At 49.7% G+C, this 19,178-nt stretch overlaps 1 protein-coding gene across 1 annotated transcript in view; it reads left to right on the top strand.

The window, feature by feature from the left end:
* Window positions 1-6,103: 6,103 nt before the first annotated feature.
* Window positions 6,104-19,178, top strand: part of ST3GAL2 (ST3 beta-galactoside alpha-2,3-sialyltransferase 2) — a 48,982-nt gene continuing 35,907 nt past the window's right edge. The window contains exon 1 of the mRNA XM_036088053.2: window positions 6,104-6,369. The gene's annotated coding sequence lies outside the window, so the exon portion shown is untranslated. The remainder of the gene's footprint in view (window positions 6,370-19,178) is intronic.

Here is a 19,178-nt window from a genome sequence, read left to right as displayed (position 1 = left end):
AGTCCCCTGCTCTCTAATAGTTTCTTATCCACTGAGGTAATGATAATAAAAGACACCATCAGTTGAAATGTCTTCAATCTATTCATTTAATATTTAATTTAGATCATCAACATTTATTTACATCAACATTTATTTATTTGTTTGTTTGTGAGAAAGTGTGGGGGGCAGGCAGAGGGAGAGGGAGAGAGAATCTCAAACAAACTCCCCACTGAGGATGGAGCCAGACTTGGGGCTCCATCTCACGGCCCCGAGATCATGACCTGAGCTGAAACCAAGAGTCGGATGCTTAAGGGACTGAGCCACCCAGGTGCCACAACATACAGATCACTTTTTTTTTTTTAAAGATTTTATTTATTTGACAGAGAGAAAGACAGCCAGAGAGGGAACACAAGCAGGGGGAGTGGGAGAGGGAGAAGCAGGCTTCCCACAGAGCAGGGAGCCTGATGTGGGACTCGATCCCAGGACCCTGGGATCATTACCTGAGCGGAAAGCAGACGCTTAACGACTGAGCCACCCAGGTGCCCCCATACAGATCACTTTTAATCTTTGCTCTTACAATGTTGTAACAAATAGCCATATCTGTATGTAACTAAGAAAATGTGTAAAGAGGATACTTTCTTACAAATTGCTAGGTCAAATGGTGTGTGCATGTGTAATTTGAAGATATTACCAAGTTACTCTTCTTACAGGCTGTACCAATTTCCAGCCACACTGACAGCGTATATGAATCCTGTTCCCCACACTCTTGCCAAGATAGTTATCAAGCTTTTTGGTTTTTGCCAATCTAATAGGTGAAAAATGATATTTCAGTGTGGTTTTAATTTGCATTTATTTTATTAAGAGTGAAGCTCAGAGGGGCGCCTGGGTGGCTCAGTCATTAAGCGTCTGCCTTCGGCCCAGGTCTTGGTCCCAGGGTCCTGGGATCGAGCCCCGCATCGGGCTCCCTGCTCGGTGGGAAGTCTGCTTCTCTCTCTCCCACTCCCCCTGCTTGTGTTCCCTCTCTCGCTGTGTCTCTCTCTGTCAAATAAATAAATAAAATCTTAAAAAAAAAAAAAAAAGTGAAGCTCAGAAAATAATGGTTGGTGAGGATGTAGAAAAACGGAAACCCCTGTCACTGTTGTAGGAATGTAAAATGGTCCAGCCATTATGGAAAATATTATGATGGTTCCTCGAAAAATTAAAAACAGAATTGTCATATGATACAGCAATTCCACTGCTGGGTATATACCTAAAAGAACTGAAAGTGGGGACTTAAAGAGAGGTTTGTATACCCATGTTCATAGTGGCTTTGTTTGCAATAGCCAAAAGATGGAAGCAACCCAAGTGTCAATTAACAAATAAATGGATAAAATGTGGAATATACATACAAGAGAATATTATTCTGCCTGAAAAAGGAAGGAAGTCCTGACATATGCTACAATGTGAATGAACATTGAGGACAGTATGCTAAGTGAAACAAGCCGGACACAAAAGGACAAATAGTGTCCTCATGTTGATATGACTTCATAGTCGAATTTATAGAGATAGAAAGTAGAATGGTGGTTGTCAGGAACTGGGGGGGAGGGGAAAATGTGAGGAGTCATTGTTTAATGGGTACAGATCTTCTCAGTTTTGCAAGATGAAAAGAGCTCTGTGGATGGATGGTGGTGATGGTTGCACAACACTGTAAATGTACTTAAAGCCACTGAACTGTACATTTAAAAATGGTTAAGGTGGTAAAGTTCATGTTATGTGTATTTTACCACAATTTTAAAAAAACGGAAGCTCTGCATCTTTCCATATCAGAGCCATTGTGTTTCCTTTTTTTGTGAACTCTTTGTATAATTTTCACATTTCTTATTGGTTTCTTGGTCTTCTTACTGATTTACAAAAGCACTTTATATTAGCTCTTCACCTTTTAATATAAATTGCAAAAATGTCTCCCATTTTTTATTAACTTGGTTTTTGATGGTGGTGGTGGTGGTTTTTAGCTAGCTATGAGGTAGAGATCTGACTGAAACATGTTTAAACCATTTTATTATGGAAAACTCCAAACACATGCAAAAGTGGAAAACAATGTTATAATGAACCCCAAGTAACCATCATCCCCCCCACTCCAACAATGATCAATCCAGTCAACCTTATCGTATCTATACCTCCACCCAACCCTGGATTATTTTGAAACAAACCCTAGACATCTTATCATTCCATAAATACGATTTCAGGATATATTATTAAATGAGGTCTCTTAAACAAAAAACCAACCATGACACCATCAGAACACTTAAAATTAATAACAACTACTTAATACCCAATGGTCAGTGTTCAAATTTCCCCTATTCTAAAACAACTTTTTTTTTTCAGTTTTATGAATAAAGTCCATACATTGTAATGGGCTGACAGGGCTTTTAAAATTTACAGATTCTCTCTCTTTTTTTTTTTTTTTAATTTTCAAGGTATTCATTGAAGAAACCGGGCCATTTGTTGATTGTATCTTCCATGGTTTCAAATAACCTGGTCCTCTGATACCAGCATATTCTGTACATTGGTGTTGTCAGCTTTGGGGTGATTTCTCTCTTCAACACTACTTTCAGAGTATCATACTTCCATTGTCTTCAAATGAAGATGGTTGTCTTTGTTTTTCATGACACTGAGAGCCATTGGTGATTTTTACCTCGATCCATTAATTTATTCAGTGTTGGCTCAATTTTTTAGCAATTGGTTCTCCAATTGTCCCTGCATCATTATAGAGTAATTCGCCTTTTCTCCCACTTATTTGAGAATGTATCTTTGCTATATGCCAATTTTCCTTTAGTACCTAAGCTTATTTCTATGAATATTTGAGTTTACTTCTAGACTGGCAGGTCTGTGTCATTGATCTATCATACCCTTTTAAGAGCAGACTTTATAATATGTTTAATATCTGAGAGGGCCAACACCCTTCACTACTGTTAGTTTTTTTTAAAAATTTCCTGACTTGTCTTGCTTGTTATTTTTCCAAATAATTTTTAAAAATCAATTTATCTACTTCTCTCTCCCATCTCCAAAAAATGAACAAAAAAATGAACAACAACAACAACAAAAAAACATGCTGGTATTTGTACTGGAATCACATTAAACTTATAGATTAACTTGATTTATTTTTGATAGTCTTCCTATCTCAGATCATAGTATTTTTTCAATCTTTACAACAACCCTAAAAAATGAGCTCTTTTATTATTATTATTCCCATTTTACAGATGAAAGAACTGTGTAACTTGCTGTGGATCACACACAGGACTAGCGGTGGGAGCTGCCATTTAAGCTTCTGTCCCCCGGACAGAAACCCAAGGTGCGAGGGAGCCCGTCCCTCTCCTCTTTGCCCCTTGCTGCTTAGTAGCTGTCTGCCTCCAAAGCCCTGTGCTCTCATCTGCCATCTTCCAACTCCCAAATTCCTGTTCCACTTCCTCTCTTGCACTGGACAGTTCACCAGCAAAGCTAGGCTTTTCAATGAATGATTCAAATCCAAATGCTACACTGAGGCAGTTGGGGAGAACCTTCTGGAGGAAGGAAAACTCAAGGTAGACTTCGGACAGTCAGGCAGAATTTGGATTGATGGAGGGGATGGCAGGGCAGAACCAGCAAGGGGAAATGGGTGAACCAATCTGACATCTAATTGGAAGGTGGTAAGGGTGATGATGAGGGTTTCTGTTGGAGCAGAGGTTTCTGTTGGAGAGAGGGTCTCTTTGTCCTGCCCATGAAAGGACATCTCAGTTCTCCCTGCATCATCTGCCAACAGAGATTTGGGAGATAGATGTAAACTCAAAAATTCCATGTACCTTCTGCATGTGAGGGAATGTTGTCATTGCACATGACTCAGGTGCAGAGGCTAAGCCCTTGTAGGAAGGGCCTGGCAGCTGGTTTTATGGGCAGAGCATGGGGTTGCATGTGGATTACTTAGCCTCCACTGGCCTGTGATGGGGACAAAAGAAACAGAAAAGCATTCCAGAGGTAACCTTAGTCAAGGTCCAATGCCTCTGGTGGCCACTTGGCTACTTGCCCAAGGACCTAGGAATAACACCCTTTTGGCCCTCAGTGGATGGGCGGAAGACTAGAATATGGGCCCTGAGGACTCAGTGTACCCACCACCTTTGTCAAAGATAAACAAAGCTAGACACTAAAGTGGTAATGCCAGATTTTAACCAGGAATATACTACTGCAATAAGGAAGAGGGTCCAATGTGAACTGAATTCAATTTCAATTTGTAGAGGTGACTGGGCATTTTAAAGAGAGAATGAGGGAGTATGAAGGCAGGTGAGAGGGACGCGGTAGTCAGGGAAGTGAAAAATGACAAAGGATTGGTCGGTGTAAATGCTTAGGCCAGCTGTGTCTGTTAGCTGGCAATTATCGAAGTTCGGATTCTATCCTCCCACAGAAACTGGGAGACAGAGGCCTTATCCTTTCTGATGATTAAATTTCAAAGGAATGGCTTTCAGGTCCTTGGGAAAGGCACACGTGAGCTGCAGGAGATACATATACATCTCAAGGGGACAGAGGAAGGAGTCGCAGTTGCAAGCCCTATGTAGTAAGTGGGTAAGTTGGAGTAGTCACCTATCTTCAGGTGTTGGCTAAAACAAACAATAAATCCTTTTGGCAGCCTTGAACTTTATCTGGCCGACACTTCAGAAGAGCTAGGGTCATCCCAGGGATGTGGCCTTTGAGCTGTTAGAAACTATGTTATTGTGTTTAAGTCTTTACTGTGCAGGAAGGAGGATGAATGAAATCATTTGTGTTGAGGAGTGTAGTTTTTATAGGCCAAGGTTGAGGCCTATTGGGGGAGGCCTGGGGAGGGGGGGCAGTTAGCACCAGAAAACCTTCCCAGCTTTAGAGAAAACACCAAGGGCTAAGATCTGGAACACCTTTCAGTCAGATGGCCCACACCCTAGTTTTCTTTACAGGATGAACTGATTTGTTTATTCATTACAATTAAAAAGAGCACTCCTGTGCTAAACTACGCTAGGACCCTGCCTTACACGGCCAGGCTTTTCAGAAGCTAATATTCCACAGCAGGCCTATCCTTGAAGGACAAAGCCAGAACTCTAGCAAACAAACAGCAACAGTAGCAGGTCTCAAAGTGGTTCCCCAGACCAGCACCCAGCAGCCTCACCTGGGATGCTGTTAGAAATGCAAATTCCCAGGCACACTCTAGAGTTAGTGAAACAGAAACTGCGAGTGGGGAGCCAGCTTTATTTGAGCAAGCTCTCCAGAATCTGATACACGCCAAAGTTTGAGAACCACTGACCTACAGGCTTCCGCGCTGCCAGAGGAGATGAAGCTTGGAGGGCGAAAGTGCGGTCGACCCGGAGCTTCTCGAAGGGTTTGAGTTAGGTTTGGAAGTTGGGGAAGGTCCCTGATAAGAGAAGACATGGAAAAAAATTATTTTAAACGTGTGCGCCTTACCCTAAACTGTAGGGAGGGAGCTAAGAGCATCTGACAAAAGAGAGTGCGACTGGAACGAGGTGCTGCGGGAAACCCACAGTCACTCGTTTTCCTTTTCCCGGGTGGGGAAAACCCCACGCCCACGCAGCTCCTGGAGCCCCTTCTCCTCTCGCCTGAGCGCAAAGGCCCCACCACAGCTCCTCCCGCTTGCAGAGCCCGGGCACGAGGCCAAGCTGGTCTCAGGTCATGGCTCTTTGGGAGCGCGAGTGGGAACTGTACTCGAGGCGCTGTTTAGGGGCCCGGAGGCTTCCCCTTCAGCCGGGATCGGCCGCAGCTGGCCACAGCCGCGTCTGAGAGGCATCCTGGGCTACAGTTTGCACCTCCCTGGGGATCCAGGTATTCAACCCGAGCCCGGGGCACCGCAGACCCCCACATCCTCTGTTTCAAACGCCGGGAGCCCAGCCTTCTGGGAATGGAGATTTCCCATCCGCCCCCCCTCCCCGACCCCACCTCCTGCGCGGTAGACCCCCCTGGCCCCGGACGAACTACAAAGCCCATAATCCCTAGGGCGCGCGCGCTGTCTTTCGGGAGTTGTAGTCCTGGGTGTGGGGCACCTCTAGCGGCCCAGCGCCGGCTGCACTCCATATCCCAGCATGCCCGCGCGGTTGCGGGTGGAGGAGGGTGGGGAGAGACGGAGAGGATGTGAATGGGGAGGGGGCAGCCGCCCCCTTCCCCCACCCTTTCCTTCTAGCCGGGCTGGGGTGGGGGGAGGGGCCGGGCTGAGGCGGCGGCGGCGGTAGCTCGCTCCCCGAGGGCAGAGCCGGCAAGGGCGGGACTGGCCTGCTGCGGGCGGACGAGGGAGCCGCGGAGCTAACGGGTCCGGACGCCGCCAGCGGCGGCAGCTTTCTGCACGGGCGGAGGCGGCGGCAGGAGCGGCGAGCATGGCCCGCGCGGCGCCCGGCGCTGACTGAGGTGCGCGGGCGGGATGAGGGCGGGCGGGATGCGGGGCGCCCCGGGCCCCTTGCTGCCTGAACCCCTTCCGCGCCGGCGGCTGGCTCGGCCCAGCGGCCCAGACCGGCCCGGTCCACCCCGGCAACTTCCCCAGGGTCGGGGCTCTGGGTTCCCTCATGGGGGCGGGGGTCCGCCTGTCTTGGCCTCAATCTCCATCCCCGCCTTCTGCTTCTGCACCTCAAGCCGCTCCCAGCCCTTGAGGCGCGACTGTTCCACTCCTTGGTGGCAACCCCCAGCCCCAGCTTTGGGAAGCGCTCCCTGCCCCAGTCTGGACTTACTGCCCACTGGCTAGTTCGTACCCCCAACCCCTGCGTGCTCTTGGCCTCTGAGCTATCTGGAGACCCCTGCCCCGCTCCCCTTGGCCACAGGCTGTGTTTGCACCATCAGCACCTCTCTCCTCTTTCCCCTACTTGGCACTGCCCCGTGTCCACCCCCGGTGGCCCAGTCCTCTCTGATAAGACCTAACAGCTTGACCTCCTTCCCACTTTGGAGAAACTGAGGCATGACATAAACCAGGAACTTGGCCAAGGCCATGCCCCAGTCCTTTGAGGGCTGGTCTGAGCCCATGCCTTGGAATGGAAGTCATTTTTTTCCTTCAGCCATTCCACTGTAACTGGACCAAACTTCCCAAGCCCCCTGCTGCAGCTCTGGGCAGAGCTCACTTTAGGTTCCCCTTTAGCTTTCTATCACTTCTGTTAACTGCCTCGTTCTTCCCATAGCCCACTTCTGTTGTTAACTGCCTCCTCCTTCCCATAGCCCACTTCTGGCCCTCTCTGCCTGTAAAGAGTCACCCACCCATTGCTTCTTTGCTCAAGTTAGCCTTTCAATTTCTATTTCTTGCTAACTGCATCCATCTCCCATCTTGTCTCTTGCTTTACAGCTGCGTAAAGCACTGAAGAACAGAGTCTAAGGTACTGGGGGGAAAGGAGGAAGAGAAGTGCTAGTGGCAGAAAAGGAGTGGCAGCCTCTTCCAGCCAAAGCCTCCGAGGGGGCTTCAAGGCACTCTGGGGCCTCTGGGAAACAGTCATTCCTAGCCTATAACTCACACTCCCATCTTGCTTTGGGACAATTGTCTAGACACCGGTTGGTCATTCCTTCCTCTTATTATGCCTGGTGAGGTCTGAAGTCCCTCTGAGAATGGAGGGAACCTCCTTCCTTGGTAGAGATGGTGGCATAAGAGGAGTCTGGGAGACCACACCCCTAAAACTTATCTTGATTCTGCTGCTAACTTTGGAAGGGGTTGCTGGGTCGAGGAAGGATGCCTGCTAGGTGCCCTGAGCGCTTTGTGGAGGAAGGCACAGTGTCTGTAGGCGGTGATCTCGAGTTTAGTCGTGCTGTTCAGGATCTGAAGGGAAGAGGGAACCAGGGCTCAGAGAGGTGGCACAGACTTGCCTAATTCAGGTTTTTGTTTTCTAGTCTTCCTTTGGCAAATTTGCCTTTGGGTCATCCATTTCCAGCCCAGTCCTCAGTTTCCCTGTGGGAATTTGGGGGAGGGAGGGAAGTCTGTGAGCCATCAGGAAGGCTCAAGAGGCTCTGGGCGTTTGCTGGGGTCCTGAATGAGCAATCTTGATCTGAACCAGATGGCTCAGTGCTTCAGCATCCCCTCTTTGATCCCTCCCCCTTGGCTGTGAATAGGATGCCTTTAACCTTGTAACTTGAGATTAGAGGAAGGGAGGCCAGGGGGCCAACTGTCTGTGGGTTTATATCTGTATCTGCACACTCGTGTGCAAGCTTGCCAGGGGCCTGTGGGAGTGACCCTGCCCAGGAATGCATTGTTGTGATGTGCTGTGGCATGTTCATGGCCCTCTAGGAACTTTCTGAGGCCAAACTCCCGATAGGGCCAATTTCCCAGTCCCTAAGAACCACTGGGTGTGGCCTCGTGGGAGCATATCCCCACATGTCAAGGCTCTGGACCTGAGACATGCCTCTGGGTGAGGATCACTCCTCTTGAGAAAGCAACCTGCGGTTGAGGAGTCCAAAATAGCAGCATTGGGGGTGGGTTTCCAGAACTGATGTTCTCTTTTCCCCAGTCATGGCAAGAGAAGGTCTGAGGGTTAGAGTCTGGGGAGAGGGGTGGAAAGTGATTCCTTTATAAAACTTCTTTTATGCCACACTCTGCCTAGTGTATTTGTGTACTTGATTTGGGCCCCCATTAGACTGCAGAAGTTCTTCAAATGTGTCCTCATTTCTGGAAAGCATCATCTGGCTCGGTCCTTGGTGCACAGTGTTCAGCAAATGTTTGAGTTAAGGCAGAGGGTCATGCTATTAAAGGCTAAAGACAAAGTTCCTCATACTTGAGCAGGCATCAGAATCCCCTCGAGAGCTGTTTAAGGCACAGATTGCTGGGCCCCACTCCCAGACTTTTCTGATTCAGTCAGTCTGGGTGGGGCCTGGAATTTGCATTTCTGCTCAGATCCTCAGAACCTTTTGAAAACCACTGGTTTGGGTTCTAACAGTGGATTGGGAGATTAATCTAGGCAGATAAAAGTCTTAAGAGGGGCTTCTACCTTGCTCCACAACCCAGGCTTGTTTTGGCAGCTGCACTGGATCGGCCTTTGCCTTTCATTCTCATGCTGCCCAGTGTTGACGAGGTTAATGGTAGGGGTGACTTGCGGTGCCGAGCTCCCAGCCCCCCTGTAACCACATAGCAGACAGTACCCCATGGTTATTTGAAGGAAGGCCCCATGAAAGCAGGACGTTTAGGAACTAAGGCTTTGGAAAAGGGATGGCTGGATGCGGAACCACACCATCATTTGCCCTGACTCTGTCTCTCAGACTGAGCAGGCTGGAGTATTTGCAAGGTGAAGTCCTGCCATGGCCGTGCTCTGGCCAGGATGCCTGGGAATCTCTGAAATTTAGAAAAGTGGGAGGAATCACTTCCATTGTGCTTTTACTTTGTGAAGCATTTTCTACCTGTTGTTTTTCAGTAGGTTTATACAACAGATCCAGATCCAGGTGGGGTTACACAGCAAGCCCTAGGACTCCTGATTCCAGCCCTCCGATAGAGCATCTGTTAAACCAGCTACTAATAGCTGGACTCATGGCTGGTGTTACCCGTGTGCTCACTGCTCGCCAGGCACCATGCTAGATGCCCTCACACTGCGAGATTGGCATTATTGTCACTACCTCATCGATGAAGTACTGAGACTTACAAAACTTACGAGACTTGCCCAAACTCAGCAGCTAGTAAGTGGAGTATCTGGAATTCAGACTCCAGTCTTTCTGATGGCACACTCCACATTCTTTGTCACTCGCCAACTGTTTTGCCCGGTAAACCTGTAATTGTCCCTTGGGTTGTCTGCCCCCAGAGCCTGGTGAATTTTACCGAACCTGAAACTATGCTGGGTTGCTGGGTGTTGTGGAGGAGATAATGACCAAGTCACTGTCCTCTAGGAGGGGGCGAAGGCAGGTACCCCAGTGTCTAAAGTGGAAGAAGGTAGAAGGGGCAGCTAGGGGCTTGTTGGTTTAAAGGAAGCAGAAGCCATCCCCATAGAGGGTTCAGAAGAGGGGCATGCAGAGCTTCAGTAGTGCCTGTGGACTGGAGAGTTGCCAACGGGTGCTGAGGGAGGCCATCGTGGCACTTTTAGGGAGTTTTCCCTTTTGGCTGGAACATAGGAAATGTATGTCAAAAAGTACTAAGAAAATCCTCTTTGGTTACAAGCAACAGCGTGGCTGAGTTTGGCAGGAAAGGACTTCCTTAGAAGATTGTGGGAACTCCCAGAATCGGAGAGATGACTCAACGCCCATGTCCCCTCCAGGGTCTCAGAGTGGGTACAGAAGGAAGCAAAGGCCAGCCGACTTCAAGGTACCACTGTCGCCAGGATAAATCTGTTGCAGCCATGCTCAGTAATTTTGTCACCACAGCTTGGGGTGCACATCCCAAGGCGGAGATGTCTGGTTGACCCAGCCTAGCAGGGAGGGCTGGTGGCATGGTAGGCAATCCCCCCAGACTGTATTGAAAAATTACAATCCCCAGAAGAAGAGGAAATGGACACTGCAAGAGATCAGTCCAGAAAGCCACTTGACGACTTGAATTGGCAGGTGGCAGATGGAGCACTTCGTTCTGACAAGTTCCTGAGCAGGCAAGGGGCAGACTGGCGGCAGGATATATATAGCTGGTCGTAAGGGGACAAGAAAAGAAGGGAGGAAGGAAACGGAAAACTAGGTAGATAGGGTCCAGGTGAGACGTAGTGAAAGCTGGAATTTGGCAGTAGAAATGGAAAAGAAGAGACTGATTCTAGAGAGATTGCGAAAGTAGCTATCATCTTGCAGAACAGACACTTTTTGGCTGGGGTTTGACATTTCAGTGATGAGGTGATGGGTGACGAGGTTGGTCCCTTTAGCTGACATGGGGAAGTCAGGAAGAGGAAGAGTTAGCCGGAGAAGGTGATGCGCCCTTGCTTTGGAGGAGCTGTACACAGGATGCTGACGGCACATCCGGAGCCTTGGTGAGATCATTACTCCTGACTCCACTCTTCCTGAGGTTTGGGGCCTCAGCCCTGAGGAGGTGGGGCCCCAAAGCCACAGGAGCCCTGCACATCCTGAAAGTAGCTGGGGCTTTGTGGCTGAGGCTGAGCACGCCTGCATCTCTTCTCTCTCCACCCATGAGCCTGGGGTGGACTTCTCCTTCCTTCCCCTTCCCTACTCTCCGTTCGCATGCCCCAGCTTCCCTACCCTGTGTTCTGCAAAGCTGAGCCCTTATCAACTAGCAGGCCTGGCTCACCTCTTGGGGACCTGGGTTTTCGGGTTTTCCTCCCTTTCTGCTCAGAACGCTTTTTAAGAATAAGTCCTTGCTAACTATTAGGACAGACATCTCCAAGTGACATTTCAGAAGGAGAGGGTCTGAACTTGCTATCTGGGGAGAGCAGGCTTTTCCTCCAGTTTTGCTGTGCTCACCAGGCATGCCTGCGTGTGTCCCTAACCAGCCATTCTAGAGTACTTCTTGGTGCTGATTTATAAATCATTATTGTAATTACAACATATTGTCAGTGGAGACTTCATGTTGCCATTACAGATCTCCTTCTAAGGCTCCAGAGTATAGGCTGGGCTTCGGGCCACCCCAACTTGCTAGCTGAGAACTGGGGAAATTTTTTCTTACAGGAATGGGAGGGAGGGATCAGGGTCCTCTCTGGGGCCAGGGTGGGAGGAGCTGTGCCCGAGGATACTTGATCCCCACAGATTCTCAGAAAGACAGTCATCTTCCTGGAGTGAAGAGGACTGTTTCCCTCAGTCCCAGCTATTGGCATTGAAATATATGTGGTCATTTGCCATCTATAAATGCAGTGCATAGTACCATGTCTAATAAGGTGAACCAAGGAAAAGAGACATTTTGAGAGAAATGTAATTTTAATTTTGATATCAGTGCTAAATTTTTATTTGTGTATAGTAATATTAAAACAAAAAAATGGTTTTGATATTGAATGTTAAAAACATCCTCAACCCAGCTTCTTCCTTCAGGGGCATGTGACTCTGCAAGTGAGGAAGCCCAGGGAGGGTAAGCAATTTACTGGCTGCTGAGGTGGGAAGGGAGCCAGAGCCTGTGAGTCTGCGGCCCTGAGGGGCTTTGTTCTCTGTCCCATAGTCCTCTGTTTTTCATCTCTTCCTGGGTTATCATCTTTGCCCATTAGGGTCTCTTTTCTCTCCTTCTCTTCCTCCATAGGATCAGGGTAGGAAACATACCAGAGGGACACTGAAAGTAGCTCCACTTCTGTGTGGTTGGGGGGCGAGGCCCTTCCTGCTCCCAAAAGAGCAGCATTGCAGGGCTTGAGAGAGAGCAGGGGACCCTGAGCTGTTGTGGCATGACCTGAGGACCCCAGAGAGCAGTCCTGGTCCTGCTCTGCCCTTTCTGGAATCCTTCAGCTGTCAAGTCCTAGCACCACGAGTAGGCAAGAACCTCCCAGCCTCGGCAGATCAGTAGCCTTCTGAAGAAGAAAATCAGCAACAAATGCAAATAGCTAATTGGTCTAGGGGGAGCTGCTCTGGTGAGGAAAAATCAACAAGTTATTTATTTGTATGGCTAAAGGGAATTCAGAGGGGTAGTGAAGAGGGGAAGATCAGAGGTGGCTGTAGGAAGAGGCGCAGGTGAGGGGACAGGGGGATGGGGTGGAGATGTCCCCTTCTCACTCCTATCACCCCCACAACCTCACCCCCACTCCCTCCTTCCTTCTTTTCAGGCTTTCCTTGGGTTGAAAGGGACATTAGTAGAACTTTGAATCTCCCCTTCTTGTAAGTGGAGTTCCCTCCAATCCTCATTCCCACCCAAGTTCAGTTAAAGACAAAATACCAATCCTTTGATGCTGATGGTGAACTAGAACCAGAGGCAGGAGGAAATGAAAGTCTCCGTGGGCCTGTGCTGAGTCCTTCGGCTGTGCCAGTAAAACAGCCTAAGGGAATGGGGCTGTATGGGCAAAGCAGGGGAAGGGAGAGAGCCCCTGAGCACCCCCTCCTGGTTCCTCTCTTTCTTGGGTTCTCTAGGGAGCCATACAAGTCTGGGGTTGCCAGGCTGTGAGGGAGTTTCCAGGGGTTGGCCTTCTCTCTGTTCTGTCCTGTCCCGGAGGGCTTGGTGTGTCCCCAGACCCACAACTGCCTTTTCAGCCTCTGGCTTCCTGAGGCCTCCGGCATCACTTAGCAAGAGACCCTAGGTACCATAGGAGAGAATGAAGGGGGCGAGGAGAGGGATGGGGACCCTGTTCAGGCTCTTCCATTGGAGCGGAGTCCACGTCTTCCTTAGACAGGAAGATGCTGTGAAATGGGGAGCCGGGTAAACAGTTTACATCAAGAAGGTTCAGCCAAAGGCCAAAGTGGCAGCTGTTTGATGGAAGAATTTTCTCAGTGCCTGAGGAGTAATTCGCGCTTGACCTTAAAGCAGCCGTGGGCAAACTTGTAGGATGAATGGGAGTTTTAATCTCTCAAGTGGCATTTTCTATGCATAACAAGAAGATACCTACCTCACGTCCCTTCAGACCTGGGTGAGGTATTTTGAAGGGTGTCGTCTTCCACCCGAGCCACCTGTCCTAGTAATTCCTACCCATCTGGGGTCTGTGGGCCTACCCTGCTCTTTCCGCTGTGCAAAACAGGTTGCAGCACAGGCCAAGGTGGAGGCCTGGGGGCTGAGGACCCCAGGGCCTCAGGGCAAGGCTATTTGGCTTTTCTAAAAGGGGAAGCAGATTATTTGGTGAGGGGGCCCCCTCGATGACTTCACAGCCCAGGGCCCAGTCTGGCTGTATGCATACGGGGTCCTTGCTGCCCTCGCTACCCACAGGGGTTTGATGCTCTGTGACTCAGGGCAAATCCCTGCCTCTTTCTAGGCCTCAGAGTCCTCCTCCAGCAATATCGAGTTGGAAGGCCTTCTCAGGGACTTGCTCCTAAGCCATCTGGTAGACCCAACAGAGGAACACCATGTCCTGAATGAGGCAGTGGTGCTGGGGGCCCAGGATGCCACTATGTGGTCTTGACGTTTATGGGAATCGGTCTGACCTTTCTTCTAACCTGCTTAGATGCATTAAATAGCAGCCAGCTTGCTCGGGTGTCTCTGGAGAATTTGGTCTCTTGTAACCAGGAGATCTGTGTCGTCCCCCCCCCGTCCCCCCCCCCCCCAGCCTCCCATTGTCCTCATGCTTCCCTCCTCCTAATCTTTGCTCTGATTCTGTCCAGAGTTCAGGCAGAAAAACCCATCCGGTCTCTCATCACATTCCTCCCTTCCTACACTGGCCACCGGTTAGGCCCCAGGGTGACTGTTTATAGGGTTCCTGTTTCTTTCTGTTCCCAGTTCCCTCCACCTGCTTATGCCCCGGGCTCTACTCTAGCCAGGTTTTGTTTTGTTTTGTTTTTTTCTCCCCCCCCAAAGCCAGGGTGGGAGATGAGATCACAGGCTGATCACAGGAGGGGGCGTATCAGTGGCACGGATCCAGGGCAAGTCTGCCAGGAGTTGAGAACACACCTAGAAGGGGGTAGGGAAAGACTTCATAGTAGAGCGAGAAGGAGGGTGGTGAGGAAAAGGCCACACTCAGCAGGATCAAAGGCCTCATCTGAAAGGGCAGGGTATGACTAGGGACCTTGGGGAGACCGGTTTGGACAGAGCATAACGTGTGTTGGATAATTGCCAAAGAAGGAGGGGCAGGATGGAGGGGTCTGGCTGAGAAATGGGCCCCAAGACCCACTCTGGTGCAGGAAGGCACAGGCTTTCCTGCAGGACTGTGCTGGTCACAGAAGGATTGTGCATGCTGGAAGTATGGGAGGGGTTGTTAATGACTGTTTGTTCTCCCCTGGCTGTGAGGCCGCCAAGGGTCAGTCTGATAAGAGGGAAGAGATAGACTCCTTGAGTTTTATACTCTCGACAGCTGCCTTCTCTCAGCCAGCTCCCCAGATACTGACAGTCTATTGTGGCACTGCTCTTGGTCTATCTCCTCTCCTTCCTGAAATACACAGTCCCTGGCTTCAGCCCAGCTGGGTTTCCCCTGCCTGGCCGCCAGTTCCTGTTCCCATCTGTGGTCAGATGAGGCCTGCACTGGGGGAGGGGTCAGTCCTGGCAAGACCATGCCAATTCTGAGCCTGACCGCAGGGTGGCAAGCGACCCCAGGTTGGGGTCAGTGCTCTGGGCTAAACAGTGACTCCCAGACCTGCCTGGTCCATTCTGGTCTCAGGATTACCTTGCCACCCACCCACCCACCCACCCAGGTCTGGGACCAGGAGGCATTTGGGGAGTCCTTCCTTTGCCCCAGAGCATTGGGAGGTTTGGCCATTTTGCTGGGAGGATTCAGAGATGGGGGTCTGATGGGATCTGATGGGATTTGCATTTGCAAAGATCACTTTGGCCTCCCTGTGAAGAAGGCATTGGAAAGGTCTCTGGTAGGTCTGGGGCTTTAGCAGTCCGGAGGCTACTGTAGGTGAAAGATGACAGATCTTGGATAGTGTGATGGTGATAGACACAGAGAAAAGTAGAAAGACGAGAGATCTAGGTGATAAAAATTAGGTGGACTTGGTACTAGGTTGGCTGAGGGAGGTTGGAGGAAGGAGGGGGTCATAGATGGCCTTCAGGTGTCAGGGTTGGATGGATGATGTCCCTTTTTCAGAAAATAGGAATACAGAAAGAGGAGAGGTTTAGGAGCTTAGAGCATGCATGAGTTTGGTTTGGGGCAGGTTGAGTTTTGAGGTTTTTTGGGGTCCTCTAAAGTATGTCATCAAGGGGTAGCATCCAGAAATGAATGGAATAGATGGGTTTGGGATTCAGGGTGATGTCTGGCATCATTTGAAACACCAGATGTGACTCTTAACAGATTGAGAAACAGGTTTGGAAGGGGATCCCTCAAAATCTATTGCCAGACAAGGAATGGAATCTAGGGTCCTGAATTCCCCTTGTATCCCATGGTCAGGGTCATATTCTCTTTCCCTGGCTGATTCAGTTGGTTCAGGATCCTGGCCAGGCAGCAAAAAGCACAATACCCTCCCCTGCTGAGTCTTCCCTGTGGTTGAGGGACTCTGGCAGTGGACAGTGCTGACCCCAGACCACCCAGGAAGACTATGCATATCAGAGCCTCCCTCACCGTCTGCAAATCTGGGCAGAGTCCCTGGCTGGAGAAGGACTTGGGTCCTGGCCAGAACTGGACCACTGCTGGGAATCCCAGGACCACTTCTGTTTTTGTGGCTTCTGAGCTGGGTTGACCTATCAAGGATGGGGATTTTAGGGACAGGTTCAGGGCAGTCATTCTATGTCAAATGGCAAGTTATATAGTAAGTGGCTTAAAAAAATTTTTTTTTAATTTAAATTCAATTTAGTTAACATATTGTATTATAAGTTTCAGGGGTATAATTTCATGATTCATCAGTTGCAAAGAACATCCAGTGCTCATTGCATCAACTGCCATCCTTAATGCCCATCCCCCAGTTACCCCATTCCCCTCCACCCTGGCAACCTTCAGTTTGTTGTGGCTTTTAAAAAATTCCTTTAAATGAAATGGAAGCTGGCTATACATGTGTGCAAGATTCTATCAGTTGGACTTACTCAATTATAAAGGCTAAAAATCCAACCTGAAGAGCCCATTGGTAAAAGGGAATCCGTTGACTCATACCTAAGTGTATGGCTGGCTGCATGCCAGGAAGATCGGGGACTCAAACCACATCCCTCTCACTCTGCCCTTCTCCGTGGTGATGCCACTCTCACTTCCCACATGGTAGTCCCCAGTGGCCTACCGGCGGGACCCAACCCTAGACCCAGTACTGTGACTGAGGGTGACATGGCACAGAAATGGAAATTTGAAGAGAGGTGGCTCCCCAAAGGAAAACAGGCAGCAGGCTGTGCACGGTGTGTACTTGCACTCCGGGAGATCTTGCAGTAGTTCTGTGGCCTGACTTACATATCAGAAACGCCACTGTAGACAAACTGATAAGGATTTCTTGCCATTATTTAATTTACCTTGTTACAAGCTAACTGCTGAAATGTAGGATGGAACTTAGAATCATTGAGTCATTCTATTTACAGATCAGGAAGTAGAAGTTGAGAAATTTGCCCACTGTCCTCAAATCAGAAGGTAGAAGCACTGAGAAGAGAACCCAGGTCATCTGATGTGGGCGGGGTTCACACTTCCAGTGTGAAGTGGGTTTTTTTTTTTTTAGGCGCTTTCTAGCCCCTTTAGCTGCCCATCCGCAAGGAGTGATTCATCCCTTGGGCTGCAGGTCGTAGAGATGACACAGGCAGGTTATGGCAAAGGGTCCCTTCTTCGTGGTGACCCAGGGCGATCTGCATGGTGGATAGTGTTACGCAGGGGTCTGTCTGAGATGGGGGAGACACCCACTGTGGCTTCAAACTGGTCCTAGTAAACAACTGGGCTCAACTCTGGCAGGCTTCTGCCCTGGTGCTGCCTTTGTCCTCTTGGCTTCCCCAATGCTCACCCTCCTCTGTATTGTTTCCTGGTGGAGCCTGGATAAGGATGTAGCTCTGAGGCTGTTGTACTTTCTGGATTAGGTTGGGTTGTTTCCTTTTGGGGAGAGTTGTGCCCCTCTGTCCTCTCCCTTGGAAGAGGATACCCAGGACAACGGTGCCAGTTTCAGGTACAGGTAGAGAAACAGCACAATTTTGACTTCCTTTCCCATTGCCTCCAATTTGTGAGGGAACAGAGATTAGACCCAGCTTGGCAGAGCCAGGAATGAGGTATTGTAGAAAGAGCTCTGGGCTTCGATGGCATGCCTGGGTGGCTCAGTTGGTTAAGCATCTGCCTTCGGCTCAGGTCATGATCCCAGGGTCCTGGAATCCAGTCCCACATTGGGCTCCTTGCTCAGCAGGGAGCCTGCTGCTCCCTCTGCCTGCCGCTCCGCCTGCTTTTGCTCTCTCTCTCTCTCTCTTTGGCAAATAAATAAATACAATCTTGGGGGAAAAAGTGGAAAAGAAAAGAAAGAGCTCTGGGCTTCAAGCCTCCGACTCAGAAAGAGGAGGCTTCAAGTTCAATCTGACACAGACTTCTTGCCTTGCATGGCCTCTGATCAAGAAAGGGAAGGCTGTCCCCATGAGGGGCTTTGGGTATTTGAAAGCATGAATGATAGATTAACAAAATGCCGGAGGTCCTAGGAGCTTGAGGGCAATTCTCACCAAGTCCTCAGTGCTAAGAGAGTGAGGTGGCGCTGTTCGGAGTTTGGGACAGAATTCCTCTTTCGTTCTGACCATCTTCTCATACATCTTTCCTCTTGCCCTTCAGATACTTGCTGACAGCCAGTTAGTTCTTCTCTCCCAAACTGTCTGCTAGCCCAAACTGGCCGGTGTGCTCTGTCTGCCCCTCATGCTCATCTCCCGGAGGCCCCCTGGTCTGTCTGTTTCTGTCTGGGGCCGTGTTCTAAGTGTTCACCCAGCCTGGCTCAGACCTCCGTGTTCCCTTGGCTTAGCCACAGTGTCTACTCTCTGCTCTCCGCGAGGCTGAACTGCCATGCTGCCGCGGGTCCATAGTGCAGCTTACAGTCATCGCTTATTTCATCCTGGCAGGGACTGTGTGAGGCAAGTGGGGCAGGCACGATCATGTTCATTTTACAGATAGAGGACCTGGGGCCCAGAGAGGTATGATCTACCCAAAGACACAACTGTCCAACAACACAGCCAGTTCTGGAATTGAGGTACTCTGGGTTTAGTCCAGAGTTCACTGTAAAATGTTAACTCATAGGCACATGTTAGGGTGGGGATGCCCCAGTCCCACCAGGGAAGGCAAAAGGCTTGTGAAAGCAGGCCCTGGGCCCCTCTTTTCATAGCCCCCAGCTCACCCCTGCATAGCCCCAGTCCCAAACAAGCGCATTCCTATGCGACCACAAAAGACATAGTAAGCCAGACAACAGAGACTGCTCCCTGGGGACCATTGTAATGGACCTTGGTCTGTGTATTCCTCCCTTCCACATCCCCCCAAAGCTGACAACAGTAATGCGTGTCATGATGGATATCATCTTAGCCAGATCCAGAGGGATGAGTCACTTCTTGAGAATAGGACTGCGGAGGGCTCCTTGCTCCCACACCCGTGACACCCCTCACCTGGGAGGGAGGGGTCAGAGGCAGTGCAAGGGGAAGGCCCCCTTGGCCCCTTCTCATAGCAGCTGATATTGCCACTTTGCAGAGGTGGTGAAGTGCATTACCTAGCAATCTGGAGGATGGTCTTTATCTCGGGGCCCTGCCTGAGTCAGTCACAGCATATTATCAACTCCTCAATAAAGAGGAAGACTGCTCAGCCAGAGCAAGGGAGAAACGAAAGCAAGGGTTGGACATGACCCAGCCCAGAGCTGGGCTCTCCAGTTTACTGGCC

This window comes from Halichoerus grypus, chromosome 15 (genome assembly GCF_964656455.1).
Source record: "Halichoerus grypus chromosome 15, mHalGry1.hap1.1, whole genome shotgun sequence".
In the NCBI taxonomy this organism is placed as follows: Eukaryota; Metazoa; Chordata; class Mammalia; order Carnivora; family Phocidae; genus Halichoerus; species Halichoerus grypus.
This window is presented reverse-complemented; position numbering and strand designations above follow the sequence as displayed.